Source organism: Symphalangus syndactylus, chromosome 20, assembly GCF_028878055.3.
Source record: "Symphalangus syndactylus isolate Jambi chromosome 20, NHGRI_mSymSyn1-v2.1_pri, whole genome shotgun sequence".
Taxonomy (NCBI): Eukaryota; Metazoa; Chordata; class Mammalia; order Primates; family Hylobatidae; genus Symphalangus; species Symphalangus syndactylus.
This window is the reverse complement of record NC_072442.2, coordinates 43,963,584-43,985,352: the sequence shown is the minus strand read 5'-3', so window position 1 is coordinate 43,985,352 and position 21,769 is coordinate 43,963,584. Positions and strand designations below refer to the sequence as shown.

The window sequence follows — 21,769 nt, the reverse complement described above, 5'->3', positions numbered from 1 at the left end:
TGCCACATTTTCTTTATCCAGCCTATCATTGATGGGCATTCGAGTTGGTTCCAAGTCTTTGCTATTGTAAATAGTGCTGCAGTAAACATACGTGTCCGTGTGTCTTCCTAGTAGGAACTTCTTCCTCTTCAGCCCGCTGAGTAGCTGGCACTTTAAGGCAGGTGCCAACGCACCGGCAACAAGCTTCCTTTTTTGCCCAGGAAAAAACTGAGGTGCAGGTAGTATAAGCCATTTGTCACGGAACGCACAGGAGCAGAAACTCGAGTCCAAGCATCGTGGCTCCACCCTTCATGCTTGATGCATCTTTAGGCTCCGTTCTAGGTACGTGTATCCTTTACGGGATCAGCCACCGGCAGTTGCCTTGCAACCATGATGACAAATCTCTGCCGGCTCTTTTGGGTCTCGTGCCTGTATCTATACGTTGCATCCCAGCAAAAAGATCGGAATGTCCCTTTCGCTGACCCAGTCTCTCACCCTTTCCAAACCCCAGAGATCCTGTCTGTCCTCCGAAGAACTCCCCCTGCTTCTTTCTCTAAAGGCTGCCTTCAGGCCGGGCACAGTGGGAGGATCGCTGGAGCCCAGAAGGCCGCAGTGAGGTGACATCACGCCATTGCACTGCAGCCCCGGCGACAGAGCCAGAGCCCCGTCTCGAAACAAACAAACAAACAAACAAACAAAAAACAGACAAACAAACAAAGACAAAGAAAGAAAGAGCCCAGGCAACCTAGCGAAAACCCGTTTGCGCTGGCGCGTATCTGTACCCCAGCTATTCCAGAGGCTGAGGCGGGAGGATGGGTGGACGCTGGGAGGCGGATGCTGCAGTGAGCAGTGATTGCACCACTGCACTCCAGCCTGGGTGACAGAGCCGGAGCCCGTCCCAAATAAATAAAGAAACATAAGAATAAAGGAACCAGTTTGTAGAAAGCGGGAGAGGGTCCCATTGAACTTCAAGCCTTCAAGCAACAGCTGTGGCCGCCACAGCTGTTGCTTGAAGGTTGGACCAGCAGGCTGGAGGAGTCGCCATCTTGGCAGGGATCATTGACCCTGATCTATCGTCGGGAGGAGGAAGAGCTGATCTTATGCAGGGAGGGCAGGTGGACTATGTGTGGCCTCTGGTGATCTGTTTGGGTGCCAGGTGTTACTCCCAGGGCCACCTGTAACTGTGACTGTGCAGCAACCGTGACTTGAGAAGGGCCTGGCCACGGGGGGCTTAGGCCCCTCGGGGATGAGAGTTTGGTTCCCGGTACCCAGGGAAACCACCGGCATCGGCAGAGGTGATAGCTGAGGAGGAGCGGGGATTTGGAGGAGAGACACAGGATGAGTACCGGGGGCAGCCCCGTGATCAGCAACTGCTGCAAGAGGGGCTGTTGGTTCGACTCACTCGTCTTCGGCGGCTCTATGCGGTACTGAAGGGCAGAAGACAGAAGGTACGAAAACCACAAAAATTAGCCGGGCGTGGTGCTGCGCGTCAATAATCCCAGCTACTCGGGAGGCTGAGACAGGAGAATCGCTTGAACCCGGGAGGCGGAAGTTTCAGCGAGCCGAGATCACGCCACTGCAGTCCAACCTGAGGGTCCGAGCGAGACCCTTATCTCAGAAAATAAAGACAGAATGAAAGAGGCCGGCGCGGTGGCTCACGCCTGTAATCCCGGCGCTTTGGGAGGCCGAGGCGGGCGGATCGCCTGAGGTGAGGAGCTCGAGACCAGCCTGGCCGACATGGCGAAACCCCCCTAAAAATACAAAAATTAGCCGGGCGTGGTGGCCTACGCCTGTAATCCCAGCTACCCGAGAAGCTGAGGCAGGAGAATCGCTGGAACCCGGGAGGTAGAGGCTGCCGTGAGCCGAGATCGCGCCTCTGCACTCCAGCCTGGGTGACAGAGCAAGAGTTTGTCTCAAAAAAAAAAAAAAAAAAAAAAAGCCTGGGTGAGCGGTGGCTCAAGCCTGTAATCGCAACACTTTGGGAGGCGGCAGCTGGGCAGATCACCAGAGGTCGGGTGTTGGAGACCAGCCCGACCAACATGGAGAAACCCCGTCTGTACGAAGAACACAAACTTAGCCGGGCGTGGTGGCACACACCTGTAGTCCCAGCTGCTCGGGAGGCTGAGGCAGGAGAATCGCTTGAACTCGGGAGGCGGAGGTTGCAGAGAGCCTAGATCGCGCCATTGGACTCCAGGCTGGGAAACGAGAGCGGAAACTCCGTCTCAAAAAAAAAAAAAAAAAAATTTGTGAGAATTTTACTGACACTGCCGTCAAAACCTCATGTGTATTTCACACTTACAGCACAGCTCCATTAGAACTGACGACATTTCCAGGGCTCCCTAGATACCCGTGGCTAGCGGCTGCCACACTACACCGTGCTGGGCGGTAGAATGGGGATGAGAAGACACGACGGCGGAGATCGGGATGGCGTGAAGGGAGGGAAACACTCGCCCGCAGGAAGAAAATAAAATAGCAAGGGGGCACCGAAAGACTCAGTAGTCCACATGAATGTCTTGATTATCTTGTAGCTGAGATAATGTGGGCTCCAGCTCTACGGGGTCTGTGGGTTTTCTCTTCGTGTGTGCGGAGACGGAGACGAGAGACCGTAGAGATAAAGAGAGAAGGCAAAGAGATAGGAAGAAAGACAGCTGGGCCCGGGGGACCACTGCCACCAAAGCGCGGAGACAGGTAGTGGCCCGGGATGCCTGGAGGCGCTGCTGTTCATTGTATTCAAGGCAAGGGGGCAGGGTAAGGAGTGTCAGTCATCTCAGATGATGGATAGGTCACGCGAGTCACGTGTCCACTGGACAGGGGGCCTTTCCCTTTGTGGTAGCCGAGGTGGAGAGGGAGGACAGCAGACGTCAGCGTTTCTTCCACGCACTTATCAGAAAGATCAAAGACTCTGGTACTTTCACTAATTCTGCTACTGCTCTCTTCTAAGAACTTAAAAGGGGGAGCCAGGTGTACAGGCGGAACATGAAAGCGACCAAGGAGGGTGACCCCTGAAGCCCACAGCATCACAGGGAGACGTTGAGGCCTCCGGATGACTGCGGGAAGGCCTGTCCAATGTCAGGCCTCCCTCGAGAGGTGGTGGAGCAGAGTGTTCTCTATCTCCCCTGGAGAGAGGGAGATTCCCCTTCCCGGTCTGCTAAGTAACGGGTGCCTTCCCAGGCACTGGCGCCACCGCTAGACCAAGGTCTCCTAAGTAACCAGGGCCTTCGCAGGCAACTGGCATTACCGCTAGGCCAAGGAGCCCTCAAGCGGCCCTTCTCTGGGCGTGAATGAGGGCTCACACTCTTGTCTTCTGGTCACCTCTCACTGTGGCCCTTCAGCTCCTAACTCTGTGTGGCCCGGTTTTCCCTAGGTAAGCATAATAGAACGGAGATTATTATGGTAATAGAACAAAGAGTAATGCTACAAACTAATGACTAAGAATAGTCAGATGTAATCATATCCGTATCCTATCTCTAGTAGAACTTTTCTTATTCTAATTATTTTTCTTTATTATACTGGAACAGCTTGTGCCTTCGGGCTCTTGCCTCGGCACCCGGGTGGCTTGCCGCCCACAAGGTAAGATATATTGCGTTGAACTATAAGTTATGTTGATTGCTGAATGGTTTAGGGCGGGGGTGGGGTGGGGCACCCCCTGAAATTCTGCCCTGGAGGAGTGGCCTCACCCTAACCCTGGCCGTGGCTAATATTAAGGCCCACCACTCAGGGCGGTGGAGTGAAATGAATTTTCGAGGCAATGCGCGGAAAGCCCTCGGCCCTCCGCTGAAGCTGCCTTAGGAAGGAGGAAGGGAGAGGGAAATGCTGACCCCGCAGGCGGCAGTCTGTGCCTCGGAGAGAAACTTTGTCCCAACCTTGCTGGGGGCCTTGACGCCCATCTTGCCCCAAGAGCACCCCGGCAGTCACCCCTGCCCTCTGGGGTCCTGCCACCCCGAGCCCGACCTTCCCCCTTTTCCCCCCGCGCCGGGCCGATAGCCTCCTAACTGCGTCTTCTCTGTTGCGGTCTGTCGTGCTCATCACGTTTGCGTCGTTTCCTCGCTCCGCAAACGTCGCCTGGGCGCCTTCCACACGCCAGGCGCCAGACTCGCGGCGGGGAAACAGGGAGAAGCACTGAGGAGGGGTCCCAGCCCTCAGTGATGGGATTTCAGAGCGGGAGATAAAGGATTGCCCAGAAGGGTGGTGAGTGGAATAGCTGATATAAACAACGGGGGTGCGATGAAATACACAGGAGGGCTGCTAGTCACATAGGGGGCGGGTGCCGAGGGCCCTAGACTAAGGGAGGCTTCCTGGACGGGTGACACCCAGGCGGAGTCCTGACGACCTGCGTCAGAAGTAGCCAGGCCAGGAGGAGGTGAAAGGAATCCACGTCCCGAGCAGAGAGGCAGCTTGCCCTACACAGCACAGGACACGGTCCGTGCACAGGAGCCCCAGGAGACGCAGGCACGGGGGCTGGGGAGAATCCTTGCTGGGCCCTCGCCGTCCACGCGCCGCCTCCCTCTGCCGGGTGTCTGGTGCCAGCCTCCTGCCTGGCAGAGGAACTCCAGCCCCTGCTCCCGGAAGCCCCTCCAGGCCTTCGGCTTCCCTGACTCGGCATAGGGCCCCTCGTCCCCTCGGGTACGGGGCCGGTCTCCCCGCCCGCTCGCGGCGAAGCAGAGGCCCAGCGCAGCCCGCGCTCCTGCCCTGGGGCCTCCTCTTTCTCCAGGAAAACGTGGACCGCTCTCCGCCGACAGGTCTCTTCCACAGACCCCTCTCGCCTTCGCCCCCAGTCTCTTCCGGTTGTGTCTTTTGGCTGGCTGGATAGAAACGAGGAAGTCGCCCCCCGGCGGAGCCGCGGCTCCGCCAGGCAGAGGCGGCCCCGGGGGCGGAGTCAAGCGCGGAGGCCACGTCCTCCGTGAAGGGGCGGGGCATGCAAATTCGGAATGAAAGCCCGGGAACGCCGGAAGAAGCACGGGTGTAAGATTTCCCTTTTCAAAGGCGGAGAATAAGAAATCAGCCCGAGTGTGTGAGGGCGTCAATGGTGCCGTGGACGAGACAGAGGGAATGGGGCGAGGAGCGAGGCTGGGGCTCTCACCGCGACTTGAATGTGGATGAGAGTGGGACGGCGACGGCGGGCGCGGAGGCGCCCGCATCGCTTCTCGGCCTTTTGGCTAAGATCAAGTGTAGTATCTGTTCTTATCAGTTTAATATCTGATACGTCCTCTATCCGAGGACAATATATTAAATGGATTTTTGGAGCAGGGAGATGGAATAGGAGCTTGCTCCGTCCACTCCACGCATCGACCTGGTATTGCAGTACCTCCAGGAACGGTGCACCCCCTCGGGGGATACAACGTTGTTTCCTAAAAGTAGAGAGAGGAAGAGACGTGAGAGGCACAGAGATGAACCTGCGGGGTGGCTGTGGCTTGCACGTCCGGTGCCCGTGACACGCTGACACGCCGGCTTGGCTTAAGCGCTCCTTGAAGTACCGTGAGGACGGTAGGCTTTTGCGGCAGGCACACTTCCGTTTCCACTGTGACTACTGCGCTTTGGGAAGGCCACGAGTGACCTACTCCTTTGGAGGTCCTTAGATCTCAGCTTGACAGTCGAGTGGGTGTCGTCTGGTGGTGGTGGTGGTGTTGGTGGTGGTGACCTTTTAAAGGAATGGGATCCACCCGGAATTGAACTTCTTCTCTCTCTCTCTCTCTTTCTGTCTCTCTCTCCCCCCCTGCTTTCCCCCGCTCTCTCTTTTCGTTTCCCCCACCCCCTCCCAAGTTATGGGGTACATGTGCAGGACGTGCAGGTTTGGAACATAGGTACACGTGTGCCACGGTGCTTTGCTGCAGCTATCCACCAGTCATCTAGGTTTGAAGCCCCGCATGCGTTGGCCATTTGTCCTAATGCTCTCTCTCTCCCCTTGCCCCCCACGCGCCGTCAGGGCCCGCTGTGTGATGTTCCCCTCCCTGTGTCCATGTGTTCTCACTCACTGTTGAACTCCCACTTAGGAGTGAGAACATGCGGTGTTTGGTTTTCGCTTCCTGTGTCAGTTTGCTGAGAATGAGGCCTTCCAGCATGTTCCTGCAGAGGGCATGAACTCATCCTTTTTGATGGCTGCGTAGTAATTCCATGGTGTATACGTGCCACATTTTCTTTATCCAGCCTATCATTGATGGGCATTCGAGTTGGTTCCAAGTCTTTGCTATTGTAAATAGTGCTGCAGTAAACATACGTGTCCGTGTGTCTTCCTAGTAGGAACTTCTTCCTCTTCAGCCCGCTGAGTAGCTGGCACTTTAAGGCAGGTGCCAACGCACCGGCAACAAGCTTCCTTTTTTGCCCAGGAAAAAACTGAGGTGCAGGTAGTATAAGCCATTTGTCACGGAACGCACAGGAGCAGAAACTCGAGTCCAAGCATCGTGGCTCCACCCTTCATGCTTGATGCATCTTTAGGCTCCGTTCTAGGTACGTGTATCCTTTACGGGATCAGCCACCGGCAGTTGCCTTGCAACCATGATGACAAATCTCTGCCGGCTCTTTTGGGTCTCGTGCCTGTATCTATACGTTGCATCCCAGCAAAAAGATCGGAATGTCCCTTTCGCTGACCCAGTCTCTCACCCTTTCCAAACCCCAGAGATCCTGTCTGTCCTCCGAAGAACTCCCCCTGCTTCTTTCTCTAAAGGCTGCCTTCAGGCCGGGCACAGTGGGAGGATCGCTGGAGCCCAGAAGGCCGCAGTGAGGTGACATCACGCCATTGCACTGCAGCCCCGGCGACAGAGCCAGAGCCCCGTCTCGAAACAAACAAACAAACAAACAAAAAACAGACAAACAAACAAAGACAAAGAAAGAAAGAGCCCAGGCAACCTAGCGAAAACCCGTTTGCGCTGGCGCGTATCTGTACCCCAGCTATTCCAGAGGCTGAGGCGGGAGGATGGGTGGACGCTGGGAGGCGGATGCTGCAGTGAGCAGTGATTGCACCACTGCACTCCAGCCTGGGTGACAGAGCCTTTATTCTTATGTTTCTTTATTTATTTGACGCAGCCATCAAAAAGGATGAGTTCATGCCCTCTGCAGGAACATGCTGGAAGGCCTCATTCTCAGCAAACTGACACAGGAAGCGAAAACCAAACACCGCATGTTCTCACTCCTAAGTGGGAGTTCAACAGTGAGTGAGAACACATGGACACAGGGAGGGGAACATCACACAGCGGGCCCTGACGGCGCGTGGGGGGCAAGGGGAGAGAGAGAGCATTAGGACAAATGGCCAACGCATGCGGGGCTTCAAACCTAGATGACTGGTGGATAGCTGCAGCAAAGCACCGTGGCACACGTGTACCTATGTTCCAAACCTGCACGTCCTGCACATGTACCCCATAACTTGGGAGGGGGTGGGGGAAACGAAAAGAGAGAGCGGGGGAAAGCAGGGGGGGAGAGAGAGACAGAAAGAGAGAGAGAGAGAGAAGAAGTTCAATTCCGGGTGGATCCCATTCCTTTAAAAGGTCACCACCACCAACACCACCACCACCACCAGACGACACCCACTCGACTGTCAAGCTGAGATCTAAGGACCTCCAAAGGAGTAGGTCACTCGTGGCCTTCCCAAAGCGCAGTAGTCACAGTGGAAACGGAAGTGTGCCTGCCGCAAAAGCCTACCGTCCTCACGGTACTTCAAGGAGCGCTTAAGCCAAGCCGGCGTGTCAGCGTGTCACGGGCACCGGACGTGCAAGCCACAGCCACCCCGCAGGTTCATCTCTGATGCCTCTCACGTCTCTTCCTCTCTCTACTTTTAGGAAACAACGTTGTATCCCCCGAGGGGGTGCACCGTTCCTGGAGGTACTGCAATACCAGGTACTGCAATACCAGGTCGATGCGTGGAGTGGACGGAGCAAGCTCCTATTCCATCTCCCTGCTCCAAAAATCCATTTAATATATTGTCCTCGGATAGAGGACGTATCAGATATTAAACTGATAAGAACAGATACTACACTTGATCTTAGCCAAAAGGCCGAGAAGCGATGCGGGCGCCTCCGCGCCCGCCGTCGCCGTCCCACTCTCATCCACATTCAAGTCGCGGTGAGAGCCCCAGCCTCGCTCCTCGCCCCATTCCCTCTGTCTCGTCCACGGCACCATTGACGCCCTCACACACTCGGGCTGATTTCTTATTCTCCGCCTTTGAAAAGGGAAATCTTACACCCGTGCTTCTTCCGGCGTTCCCGGGCTTTCATTCCGAATTTGCATGCCCCGCCCCTTCACGGAGGACGTGGCCTCCGCGCTTGACTCCGCCCCCGGGGCCGCCTCTGCCTGGCGGAGCCGCGGCTCCGCCGGGGGGCGACTTCCTCGTTTCTATCCAGCCAGCCAAAAGACACAACCGGAAGAGACTGGGGGCGAAGGCGAGAGGGGTCTGTGGAAGAGACCTGTCGGCGGAGAGCGGTCCACGTTTTCCTGGAGAAAGAGGAGGCCCCAGGGCAGGAGCGCGGGCTGCGCTGGGCCTCTGCTTCGCCGCGAGCGGGCGGGGAGACCGGCCCCGTACCCGAGGGGACGAGGGGCCCTATGCCGAGTCAGGGAAGCCGAAGGCCTGGAGGGGCTTCCGGGAGCAGGGGCTGGAGTTCCTCTGCCAGGCAGGAGGCTGGCACCAGACACCCGGCAGAGGGAGGCGGCGCGTGGACGGCGAGGGCCCAGCAAGGATTCTCCCCAGCCCCCGTGCCTGCGTCTCCTGGGGCTCCTGTGCACGGACCGTGTCCTGTGCTGTGTAGGGCAAGCTGCCTCTCTGCTCGGGACGTGGATTCCTTTCACCTCCTCCTGGCCTGGCTACTTCTGACGCAGGTCGTCAGGACTCCGCCTGGGTGTCACCCGTCCAGGAAGCCTCCCTTAGTCTAGGGCCCTCGGCACCCGCCCCCTATGTGACTAGCAGCCCTCCTGTGTATTTCATCGCACCCCCGTTGTTTATATCAGCTATTCCACTCACCACCCTTCTGGGCAATCCTTTATCTCCCGCTCTGAAATCCCATCACTGAGGGCTGGGACCCCTCCTCAGTGCTTCTCCCTGTTTCCCCGCCGCGAGTCTGGCGCCTGGCGTGTGGAAGGCGCTCAGGCGACGTTTGCGGAGCGAGGAAACGACGCAAACGTGATGAGCACGACAGACCGCAACAGAGAAGACGCAGTTAGGAGGCTATCGGCCCGGCGCGGGGGGAAAAGGGGGAAGGTCGGGCTCGGGGTGGCAGGACCCCAGAGGGCAGGGGTGACTGCCGGGGTGCTCTTGGGGCAAGATGGGCGTCAAGGCCCCCAGCAAGGTTGGGACAAAGTTTCTCTCCGAGGCACAGACTGCCGCCTGCGGGGTCAGCATTTCCCTCTCCCTTCCTCCTTCCTAAGGCAGCTTCAGCGGAGGGCCGAGGGCTTTCCGCGCATTGCCTCGAAAATTCATTTCACTCCACCGCCCTGAGTGGTGGGCCTTAATATTAGCCACGGCCAGGGTTAGGGTGAGGCCACTCCTCCAGGGCAGAATTTCAGGGGGTGCCCCACCCCACCCCCGCCCTAAACCATTCAGCAATCAACATAACTTATAGTTCAACGCAATATATCTTACCTTGTGGGCGGCAAGCCACCCGGGTGCCGAGGCAAGAGCCCGAAGGCACAAGCTGTTCCAGTATAATAAAGAAAAATAATTAGAATAAGAAAAGTTCTACTAGAGATAGGATACGGATATGATTACATCTGACTATTCTTAGTCATTAGTTTGTAGCATTACTCTTTGTTCTATTACCATAATAATCTCCGTTCTATTATGCTTACCTAGGGAAAACCGGGCCACACAGAGTTAGGAGCTGAAGGGCCACAGTGAGAGGTGACCAGAAGACAAGAGTGTGAGCCCTCATTCACGCCCAGAGAAGGGCCGCTTGAGGGCTCCTTGGCCTAGCGGTAATGCCAGTTGCCTGCGAAGGCCCTGGTTACTTAGGAGACCTTGGTCTAGCGGTGGCGCCAGTGCCTGGGAAGGCACCCGTTACTTAGCAGACCGGGAAGGGGAATCTCCCTCTCTCCAGGGGAGATAGAGAACACTCTGCTCCACCACCTCTCGAGGGAGGCCTGACGTTGGACAGGCCTTCCCGCAGTCATCCGGAGGCCTCAACGTCTCCCTGTGATGCTGTGGGCTTCAGGGGTCACCCTCCTTGGTCGCTTTCATGTTCCGCCTGTACACCTGGCTCCCCCTTTTAAGTTCTTAGAAGAGAGCAGTAGCAGAATTAGTGAAAGTACCAGAGTCTTTGATCTTTCTGATAAGTGCGTGGAAGAAACGCTGACGTCTGCTGTCCTCCCTCTCCACCTCGGCTACCACAAAGGGAAAGGCCCCCTGTCCAGTGGACACGTGACTCGCGTGACCTATCCATCATCTGAGATGACTGACACTCCTTACCCTGCCCCCTTGCCTTGAATACAATGAACAGCAGCGCCTCCAGGCATCCCGGGCCACTACCTGTCTCCGCGCTTTGGTGGCAGTGGTCCCCCGGGCCCAGCTGTCTTTCTTCCTATCTCTTTGTCTTCTCTCTTTATCTCTACGGTCTCTCGTCTCCGTCTCCGCACACACGAAGAGAAAACCCACAGACCCCGTAGAGCTGGAGCCCACATTATCTCAGCTACAAGATAATCAAGACATTCATGTGGACTACTGAGTCTTTCGGTGCCCCCTTGCTATTTTATTTTCTTCCTGCGGGCGAGTGTTTCCCTCCCTTCACGCCATCCCGATCTCCGCCGTCGTGTCTTCTCATCCCCATTCTACCGCCCAGCACGGTGTAGTGTGGCAGCCGCTAGCCACGGGTATCTAGGGAGCCCTGGAAATGTCGTCAGTTCTAATGGAGCTGTGCTGTAAGTGTGAAATACACATGAGGTTTTGACGGCAGTGTCAGTAAAATTCTCACAAATTTTTTTTTTTTTTTTTTTGAGACGGAGTTTCCGCTCTCGTTTCCCAGCCTGGAGTCCAATGGCGCGATCTAGGCTCTCTGCAACCTCCGCCTCCCGGGTTCAAGCGATTCTCCTGCCTCAGCCTCCCGAGCAGCTGGGACTACAGGTGTGTGCCACCACGCCCGGCTAAGTTTGTGTTCTTCGTACAGACGGGGTTTCTCCATGTTGGTCGGGCTGGTCTCCAACACCCGACCTCTGGTGATCTGCCCAGCTGCCGCCTCCCAAAGTGTTGCGATTACAGGCTTGAGCCACCGCTCACCCAGGCTTTTTTTTTTTTTTTTTTTTTGAGACAAACTCTTGCTCTGTCACCCAGGCTGGAGTGCAGAGGCGCGATCTCGGCTCACGGCAGCCTCTACCTCCCGGGTTCCAGCGATTCTCCTGCCTCAGCTTCTCGGGTAGCTGGGATTACAGGCGTAGGCCACCACGCCCGGCTAATTTTTGTATTTTTAGGGGGGTTTCGCCATGTCGGCCAGGCTGGTCTCGAGCTCCTCACCTCAGGCGATCCGCCCGCCTCGGCCTCCCAAAGCGCCGGGATTACAGGCGTGAGCCACCGCGCCGGCCTCTTTCATTCTGTCTTTATTTTCTGAGATAAGGGTCTCGCTCGGACCCTCAGGTTGGACTGCAGTGGCGTGATCTCGGCTCGCTGAAACTTCCGCCTCCCGGGTTCAAGCGATTCTCCTGCCTCAGCCTCCCGAGCAGCTGGGACTACAGGTGTGTGCCACCACGCCCGGCTAAGTTTGTGTTCTTCGTACAGACGGGGTTTCTCCATGTTGGTCGGGCTGGTCTCCAACACCCGACCTCTGGTGATCTGCCCAGCTGCCGCCTCCCAAAGTGTTGCGATTACAGGCTTGAGCCACCGCTCACCCAGGCTTTTTTTTTTTTTTTTTTTTTTTGAGACAAACTCTTGCTCTGTCACCCAGGCTGGAGTGCAGAGGCGCGATCTCGGCTCACGGCAGCCTCTACCTCCCGGGTTCCAGCGATTCTCCTGCCTCAGCTTCTCGGGTAGCTGGGATTACAGGCGTAGGCCACCACGCCCGGCTAATTTTTGTATTTTTAGGGGGGTTTCGCCATGTCGGCCAGGCTGGTCTCGAGCTCCTCACCTCAGGCGATCCGCCCGCCTCGGCCTCCCAAAGCGCCGGGATTACAGGCGTGAGCCACCGCGCCGGCCTCTTTCATTCTGTCTTTATTTTCTGAGATAAGGGTCTCGCTCGGACCCTCAGGTTGGACTGCAGTGGCGTGATCTCGGCTCGCTGAAACTTCCGCCTCCCGGGTTCAAGCGATTCTCCTGTCTCAGCCTCCCGAGTAGCTGGGATTATTGACGCGCAGCACCACGCCCGGCTAATTTTTGTGGTTTTCGTACCTTCTGTCTTCTGCCCTTCAGTACCGCATAGAGCCGCCGAAGACGAGTGAGTCGAACCAACAGCCCCTCTTGCAGCAGTTGCTGATCACGGGGCTGCCCCCGGTACTCATCCTGTGTCTCTCCTCCAAATCCCCGCTCCTCCTCAGCTATCACCTCTGCCGATGCCGGTGGTTTCCCTGGGTACCGGGAACCAAACTCTCATCCCCGAGGGGCCTAAGCCCCCCGTGGCCAGGCCCTTCTCAAGTCCCGGTTGCTGCACAGTCACAGTTACAGGTGGCCCTGGGAGTAACACCTGGCACCCAAACAGATCACCAGAGGCCACACATAGTCCACCTGCCCTCCCTGCATAAGATCAGCTCTTCCTCCTCCCGACGATAGATCAGGGTCAATGATCCCTGCCAAGATGGCGACTCCTCCAGCCTGCTGGTCCAACCTTCAAGCAACAGCTGTGGCGGCCACAGCTGTTGCTTGAAGGCTTGAAGTTCAATGGGACCCTCTCCCGCTTTCTACAAACTGGTTCCTTTATTCTTATGTTTCTTTATTTATTTGGGACGGGCTCCGGCTCTGTCACCCAGGCTGGAGTGCAGTGGTGCAATCACTGCTCACTGCAGCATCCGCCTCCCAGCGTCCACCCATCCTCCCGCCTCAGCCTCTGGAATAGCTGGGGTACAGATACGCGCCAGCGCAAACGGGTTTTCGCTAGGTTGCCTGGGCTCTTTCTTTCTTTGTCTTTGTTTGTTTGTCTGTTTTTTGTTTGTTTGTTTGTTTCGAGACGGGGCTCTGGCTCTGTCGCCGGGGCTGCAGTGCAATGGCGTGATGTCACCTCACTGCGGCCTTCTGGGCTCCAGCGATCCTCCCACTGTGCCCGGCCTGAAGGCAGCCTTTAGAGAAAGAAGCAGGGGGAGTTCTTCGGAGGACAGACAGGATCTCTGGGGTTTGGAAAGGGTGAGAGACTGGGTCAGCGAAAGGGACATTCCGATCTTTTTGCTGGGATGCAACGTATAGATACAGGCACGAGACCCAAAAGAGCCGGCAGAGATTTGTCATCATGGTTGCAAGGCAACTGCCGGTGGCTGATCCCGTAAAGGATACACGTACCTAGAACGGAGCCTAAAGATGCATCAAGCATGAAGGGTGGAGCCACGATGCTTGGACTCGAGTTTCTGCTCCTGTGCGTTCCGTGACAAATGGCTTATACTACCTGCACCTCAGTTTTTTCCTGGGCAAAAAAGGAAGCTTGTTGCCGGTGCGTTGGCACCTGCCTTAAAGTGCCAGCTACTCAGCGGGCTGAAGAGGAAGAAGTTCCTACTAGGAAGACACACGGACACGTATGTTTACTGCAGCACTATTTACAATAGCAAAGACTTGGAACCAACTCGAATGCCCATCAATGATAGGCTGGATAAAGAAAATGTGGCACGTATACACCATGGAATTACTACGCAGCCATCAAAAAGGATGAGTTCATGCCCTCTGCAGGAACATGCTGGAAGGCCTCATTCTCAGCAAACTGACACAGGAAGCGAAAACCAAACACCGCATGTTCTCACTCCTAAGTGGGAGTTCAACAGTGAGTGAGAACACATGGACACAGGGAGGGGAACATCACACAGCGGGCCCTGACGGCGCGTGGGGGGCAAGGGGAGAGAGAGAGCATTAGGACAAATGGCCAACGCATGCGGGGCTTCAAACCTAGATGACTGGTGGATAGCTGCAGCAAAGCACCGTGGCACACGTGTACCTATGTTCCAAACCTGCACGTCCTGCACATGTACCCCATAACTTGGGAGGGGGTGGGGGAAACGAAAAGAGAGAGCGGGGGAAAGCGGGGGGGGAGAGAGAGACAGAAAGAGAGAGAGAGAGAGAGAGAGAGAGAGAGAGGAGAAGTTCAATTCCGGGTGGATCCCATTCCTTTAAAAGGTCACCACCACCACCACCACCACCACCACCACCACCACCACCACCACCACACGACACCCACTCGACTGTCAAGCTGAGATCTAAGGACCTCCAAAGGAGTAGGTCACTCGTGGCCTTCCCAAAGCGCAGTAGTCACAGTGGAAACGGAAGTGTGCCTGCCGCAAAAGCCTACCGTCCTCATGGTACTTCAAGGAGCGCTTAAGCCAAGCCGGCGCGTCAGCGTGTCACGGGCACCGGGCGTGCAAGCCAAAACCACCCCACAGGTCCACCTCTGTCCCTCTCACGTCTCTTCCTCTCTCTACTTTTAGGAAACAACGTTGTACCCCCCGAGGGGATGCACCGTTCCTGGAGGTACTGCAATACCAGGTCGATGCGTGGAGTGGACGGAGCAAGCTCCTATTCCATCTCCCTGCTCCAAAAATCCACTTAATATATTGTCCTCGGGTAGAGGACGTATCAGCTATTACGCTGATAAGAACAGATACTACACTTGATCTTAGCCAAAAGGCCGAGAAGCGATGCGGGCGCCTCCGCGCCCGCCGTCGCCGTCCCACTCTCATCCACATTCAAGTCGCGGTGAGAGCCCCAGCCTCGCTCCTCGCCCCATTCCCTCTGTCTCGTCCACGGCACCATTGACGCCCTCACACACTCGGGCAGATTTCTTATTCTCCGCCTTTGAAAAGGGAAGTCTTACACCCGTGCTTGTTCCGGCGTTCCCGGGCTTTCATTCCGAATTTGCAAGCCCCGCCCCTTCACGGAGGACGTGGCCTCCGCGCTTGACTCCGCCCCCGGGGCCGCCTCTGCCTGGCGGAGCCGCGGCTCCGCCGGGGGGCGACTTCCTCGTTTCTATCCAGCCAGCCAAAAGACACAACCGGAAGAGACTGGGGGCGAAGGCGAGAGGGGTCTGTGGAAGAGACCTGTCGGCGGAGAGCGGTCCACGTTTTCCTGGAGAAAGAGGAGGCCCCAGGGCAGGAGCGCGGGCTGCGCTGGGCCTCTGCTTCGCCGCGAGCGGGCGGGGAGACCGGCCCCGTACCCGAGGGGACGAGGGGCCCTATGCCGAGTCAGGGAAGCCGAAGGCCTGGAGGGGCTTCCGGGAGCAGGGGCTGGAGTTCCTCTGCCAGGCAGGAGGCTGGCACCAGACACCCGGCAGAGGGAGGCGGCGCGTGGACGGCGAGGGCCCAGCAAGGATTCTCCCCAGCCCCCGTGCCTGCGTCTCCTGGGGCTCCTGTGCACGGACCGTGTCCTGTGCTGTGTAGGGCAAGCTGCCTCTCTGCTCGGGACGTGGATTCCTTTCACCTCCTCCTGGCCTGGCTACTTCTGACGCAGGTCGTCAGGACTCCGCCTGGGTGTCACCCGTCCAGGAAGCCTCCCTTAGTCTAGGGCCCTCGGCACCCGCCCCCTATGTGACTAGCAGCCCTCCTGTGTATTTCATCGCACCCCCGTTGTTTATATCAGCTATTCCACTCACCACCCTTCTGGGCAATCCTTTATCTCCCGCTCTGAAATCCCATCACTGAGGGCTGGGACCCCTCCTCAGTGCTTCTCCCTGTTTCCCCGCCGCGAGTCTGGCGCCTGGCGTGTGGAAGGCGCTCAGGCGACGTTTGCGGAGCGAGGAAACGACGCAAACGTGATGAGCACGACAGACCGCAACAGAGAAGACGCAGTTAGGAGGCTATCGGCCCGGCGCGGGGGGAAAAGGGGGAAGGTCGGGCTCGGGGTGGCAGGACCCCAGAGGGCAGGGGTGACTGCCGGGGTGCTCTTGGGGCAAGATGGGCGTCAAGGCCCCCAGCAAGGTTGGGACAAAGTTTCTCTCCGAGGCACAGACTGCCGCCTGCGGGGTCAGCATTTCCCTCTCCCTTCCTCCTTCCTAAGGCAGCTTCAGCGGAGGGCCGAGGGCTTTCCGCGCATTGCCTCGAAAATTCATTTCACTCCACCGCCCTGAGTGGTGGGCCTTAATATTAGCCACGGCCAGGGTTAGGGTGAGGCCACTCCTCCAGGGCAGAATTTCAGGGGGTGCCCCACCCCACCCCCGCCCTAAACCATTCAGCAATCAACATAACTTATAGTTCAACGCAATATATCTTACCTTGTGGGCGGCAAGCCACCCGGGTGCCGAGGCAAGAGCCCGAAGGCACAAGCTGTTCCAGTATAATAAAGAAAAATAATTAGAATAAGAAAAGTTCTACTAGAGATAGGATACGGATATGATTACATCTGACTATTCTTAGTCATTAGTTTGTAGCATTACTCTTTGTTCTATTACCATAATAATCTCCGTTCTATTATGCTTACCTAGGGAAAACCGGGCCACACAGAGTTAGGAGCTGAAGGGCCACAGTGAGAGGTGACCAGAAGACAAGAGTGTGAGCCCTCATTCACGCCCAGAGAAGGGCCGCTTGAGGGCTCCTTGGCCTAGCGGTAATGCCAGTTGCCTGCGAAGGCCCTGGTTACTTAGGAGACCTTGGTCTAGCGGTGGCGCCAGTGCCTGGGAAGGCACCCGTTACTTAGCAGACCGGGAAGGGGAATCTCCCTCTCTCCAGGGGAGATAGAGAACACTCTGCTCCACCACCTCTCGAGGGAGGCCTGACATTGGACAGGCCTTCCCGCAGTCATCCGGAGGCCTCAACGTCTCCCTGTGATGCTGTGGGCTTCAGGGGTCACCCTCCTTGGTCGCTTTCATGTTCCGCCTGTACACCTGGCTCCCCCTTTTAAGTTCTTAGAAGAGAGCAGTAGCAGAATTAGTGAAAGTACCAGAGTCTTTGATCTTTCTGATAAGTGCGTGGAAGAAACGCTGACGTCTGCTGTCCTCCCTCTCCACCTCGGCTACCACAAAGGGAAAGGCCCCCTGTCCAGTGGACACGTGACTCGCGTGACCTATCCATCATCTGAGATGACTGACACTCCTTACCCTGCCCCCTTGCCTTGAATACAATGAACAGCAGCGCCTCCAGGCATCCCGGGCCACTACCTGTCTCCGCGCTTTGGTGGCAGTGGTCCCCCGGGCCCAGCTGTCTTTCTTCCTATCTCTTTGTCTTCTCTCTTTATCTCTACGGTCTCTCGTCTCCGTCTCCGCACACACGAAGAGAAAACCCACAGACCCCGTAGAGCTGGAGCCCACATTATCTCAGCTACAAGATAATCAAGACATTCATGTGGACTACTGAGTCTTTCGGTGCCCCCTTGCTATTTTATTTTCTTCCTGCGGGCGAGTGTTTCCCTCCCTTCACGCCATCCCGATCTCCGCCGTCGTGTCTTCTCATCCCCATTCTACCGCCCAGCACGGTGTAGTGTGGCAGCCGCTAGCCACGGGTATCTAGGGAGCCCTGGAAATGTCGTCAGTTCTAATGGAGCTGTGCTGTAAGTGTGAAATACACATGAGGTTTTGACGGCAGTGTCAGTAAAATTCTCACAAATTTTTTTTTTTTTTTTTTTGAGACGGAGTTTCCGCTCTCGTTTCCCAGCCTGGAGTCCAATGGCGCGATCTAGGCTCTCTGCAACCTCCGCCTCCCGGGTTCAAGCGATTCTCCTGCCTCAGCCTCCCGAGCAGCTGGGACTACAGGTGTGTGCCACCACGCCCGGCTAAGTTTGTGTTCTTCGTACAGACGGGGTTTCTCCATGTTGGTCGGGCTGGTCTCCAACACCCGACCTCTGGTGATCTGCCCAGCTGCCGCCTCCCAAAGTGTTGCGATTACAGGCTTGAGCCACCGCTCACCCAGGCTTTTTTTTTTTTTTTTTTTTGAGACAAACTCTTGCTCTGTCACCCAGGCTGGAGTGCAGAGGCGCGATCTCGGCTCACGGCAGCCTCTACCTCCCGGGTTCCAGCGATTCTCCTGCCTCAGCTTCTCGGGTAGCTGGGATTACAGGCGTAGGCCACCACGCCCGGCTAATTTTTGTATTTTTAGGGGGGTTTCGCCATGTCGGCCAGGCTGGTCTCGAGCTCCTCACCTCAGGCGATCCGCCCGCCTCGGCCTCCCAAAGCGCCGGGATTACAGGCGTGAGCCACCGCGCCGGCCTCTTTCATTCTGTCTTTATTTTCTGAGATAAGGGTCTCGCTCGGACCCTCAGGTTGGACTGCAGTGGCGTGATCTCGGCTCGCTGAAACTTCCGCCTCCCGGGTTCAAGCGATTCTCCTGCCTCAGCCTCCCGAGCAGCTGGGACTACAGGTGTGTGCCACCACGCCCGGCTAAGTTTGTGTTCTTCGTACAGACGGGGTTTCTCCATGTTGGTCGGGCTGGTCTCCAACACCCGACCTCTGGTGATCTGCCCAGCTGCCGCCTCCCAAAGTGTTGCGATTACAGGCTTGAGCCACCGCTCACCCAGGCTTTTTTTTTTTTTTTTTTTTTTTGAGACAAACTCTTGCTCTGTCACCCAGGCTGGAGTGCAGAGGCGCGATCTCGGCTCACGGCAGCCTCTACCTCCCGGGTTCCAGCGATTCTCCTGCCTCAGCTTCTCGGGTAGCTGGGATTACAGGCGTAGGCCACCACGCCCGGCTAATTTTTGTATTTTTAGGGGGGTTTCGCCATGTCGGCCAGGCTGGTCTCGAGCTCCTCACCTCAGGCGATCCGCCCGCCTCGGCCTCCCAAAGCGCCGGGATTACAGGCGTGAGCCACCGCGCCGGCCTCTTTCATTCTGTCTTTATTTTCTGAGATAAGGGTCTCGCTCGGACCCTCAGGTTGGACTGCAGTGGCGTGATCTCGGCTCGCTGAAACTTCCGCCTCCCGGGTTCAAGCGATTCTCCTGTCTCAGCCTCCCGAGTAGCTGGGATTATTGACGCGCAGCACCACGCCCGGCTAATTTTTGTGGTTTTCGTACCTTCTGTCTTCTGCCCTTCAGTACCGCATAGAGCCGCCGAAGACGAGTGAGTCGAACCAACAGCCCCTCTTGCAGCAGTTGCTGATCACGGGGCTGCCCCCGGTACTCATCCTGTGTCTCTCCTCCAAATCCCCGCTCCTCCTCAGCTATCACCTCTGCCGATGCCGGTGGTTTCCCTGGGTACCGGGAACCAAACTCTCATCCCCGAGGGGCCTAAGCCCCCCGTGGCCAGGCCCTTCTCAAGTCACGGTTGCTGCACAGTCACAGTTACAGGTGGCCCTGGGAGTAACACCTGGCACCCAAACAGATCACCAGAGGCCACACATAGTCCACCTGCCCTCCCTGCATAAGATCAGCTCTTCCTCCTCCCGACGATAGATCAGGGTCAATGATCCCTGCCAAGATGGCGACTCCTCCAGCCTGCTGGTCCAACCTTCAAGCAACAGCTGTGGCGGCCACAGCTGTTGCTTGAAGGCTTGAAGTTCAATGGGACCCTCTCCCGCTTTCTACAAACTGGTTCCTTTATTCTTATGTTTCTTTATTTATTTGGGACGGGCTCCGGCTCTGTCACCCAGGCTGGAGTGCAGTGGTGCAATCACTGCTCACTGCAGCATCCGCCTCCCAGCGTCCACCCATCCTCCCGCCTCAGCCTCTGGAATAGCTGGGGTACAGATACGCGCCAGCGCAAACGGGTTTTCGCTAGGTTGCCTGGGCTCTTTCTTTCTTTGTCTTTGTTTGTTTGTCTGTTTTTTGTTTGTTTGTTTGTTTCGAGACGGGGCTCTGGCTCTGTCGCCGGGGCTGCAGTGCAATGGCGTGATGTCACCTCACTGCGGCCTTCTGGGCTCCAGCGATCCTCCCACTGTGCCCGGCCTGAAGGCAGCCTTTAGAGAAAGAAGCAGGGGGAGTTCTTCGGAGGACAGACAGGATCTCTGGGGTTTGGAAAGGGTGAGAGACTGGGTCAGCGAAAGGGACATTCCGATCTTTTTGCTGGGATGCAACGTATAGATACAGGCACGAGACCCAAAAGAGCCGGCAGAGATTTGTCATCATGGTTGCAAGGCAACTGCCGGTGGCTGATCCCGTAAAGGATACACGTACCTAGAACGGAGCCTAAAGATGCATCAAGCATGAAGGGTGGAGCCACGATGCTTGGACTCGAGTTTCTGCTCCTGTGCGTTCCGTGACAAATGGCTTATACTACCTGCACCTCAGTTTTTTCCTGGGCAAAAAAGGAAGCTTGTTGCCGGTGCGTTGGCACCTGCCTTAAAGTGCCAGCTACTCAGCGGGCTGAAGAGGAAGAAGTTCCTACTAGGAAGACACACGGACACGTATGTTTACTGCAGCACTATTTACAATAGCAAAGACTTGGAACCAACTCGAATGCCCATCAATGATAGGCTGGATAAAGAAAATGTGGCACGTATACACCATGGAATTACTACGCAGCCATCAAAAAGGATGAGTTCATGCCCTCTGCAGGAACATGCTGGAAGGCCTCATTCTCAGCAAACTGACACAGGAAGCGAAAACCAAACACCGCATGTTCTCACTCCTAAGTGGGAGTTCAACAGTGAGTGAGAACACATGGACACAGGGAGGGGAACATCACACAGCGGGCCCTGACGGCGCGTGGGGGGCAAGGGGAGAGAGAGAGCATTAGGACAAATGGCCAACGCATGCGGGGCTTCAAACCTAGATGACTGGTGGATAGCTGCAGCAAAGCACCGTGGCACACGTGTACCTATGTTCCAAACCTGCACGTCCTGCACATGTACCCCATAACTTGGGAGGGGGTGGGGGAAACGAAAAGAGAGAGCGGGGGAAAGCGGGGGGGGAGAGAGAGACAGAAAGAGAGAGAGAGAGAGAGAGAGAGAGAGAGAGGAGAAGTTCAATTCCGGGTGGATCCCATTCCTTTAAAAGGTCACCACCACCACCACCACCACCACCACCACCACACGACACCCACTCGACTGTCAAGCTGAGATCTAAGGACCTCCAAAGGAGTAGGTCACTCGTGGCCTTCCCAAAGCGCAGTAGTCACAGTGGAAACGGAAGTGTGCCTGCCGCAAAAGCCTACCGTCCTCATGGTACTTCAAGGAGCGCTTAAGCCAAGCCGGCGCGTCAGCGTGTCACGGGCACCGGGCGTGCAAGCCAAAACCACCCCACAGGTCCACCTCTGTCCCTCTCACGTCTCTTCCTCTCTCTACTTTTAGGAAACAACGTTGTACCCCCCGAGGGGATGCACCGTTCCTGGAGGTACTGCAATACCAGGTCGATGCGTGGAGTGGACGGAGCAAGCTCCTATTCCATCTCCCTGCTCCAAAAATCCACTTAATATATTGTCCTCGGGTAGAGGACGTATCAGCTATTACGCTGATAAGAACAGATACTACACTTGATCTTAGCCAAAAGGCCGAGAAGCGATGCGGGCGCCTCCGCGCCCGCCGTCGCCGTCCCACTCTCATCCACATTCAAGTCGCGGTGAGAGCCCCAGCCTCGCTCCTCGCCCCATTCCCTCTGTCTCGTCCACGGCACCATTGACGCCCTCACACACTCGGGCAGATTTCTTATTCTCCGCCTTTGAAAAGGGAAGTCTTACACCCGTGCTTGTTCCGGCGTTCCCGGGCTTTCATTCCGAATTTGCAAGCCCCGCCCCTTCACGGAGGACGTGGCCTCCGCGCTTGACTCCGCCCCCGGGGCCGCCTCTGCCTGGCGGAGCCGCGGCTCCGCCGGGGGGCGACTTCCTCGTTTCTATCCAGCCAGCCAAAA

The 21,769-nt window shown here is 56.7% G+C and overlaps 3 non-coding genes and 1 pseudogene across 3 annotated transcripts; 1 reads left to right on the top strand and 3 right to left on the bottom strand.

The window, feature by feature from the left end:
• The first annotated feature begins 5,115 nt into the window (after positions 1 to 5,115).
• Positions 5,116 to 5,306, top strand: LOC129470897 (U2 spliceosomal RNA). The gene has a single exon (XR_008653414.2). It is a non-coding gene; the product is annotated as a U2 spliceosomal RNA (small nuclear RNA).
• Positions 5,307 to 7,769: 2,463 nt separating this feature from the next.
• LOC129470894 (uncharacterized) lies at positions 7,770 to 7,975 on the bottom strand (annotated as a pseudogene).
• Positions 7,976 to 14,517: 6,542 nt separating this feature from the next.
• On the bottom strand, positions 14,518 to 14,708 carry LOC134735400 (U2 spliceosomal RNA). The gene has a single exon (XR_010118446.1). It is a non-coding gene; the product is annotated as a U2 spliceosomal RNA (small nuclear RNA).
• A 6,526-nt stretch (positions 14,709 to 21,234) lies between these two features.
• Positions 21,235 to 21,425, bottom strand: LOC129470907 (U2 spliceosomal RNA). The gene has a single exon (XR_008653424.2). It is a non-coding gene; the product is annotated as a U2 spliceosomal RNA (small nuclear RNA).
• Between the last annotated feature and the right edge of the window lie 344 nt (positions 21,426 to 21,769).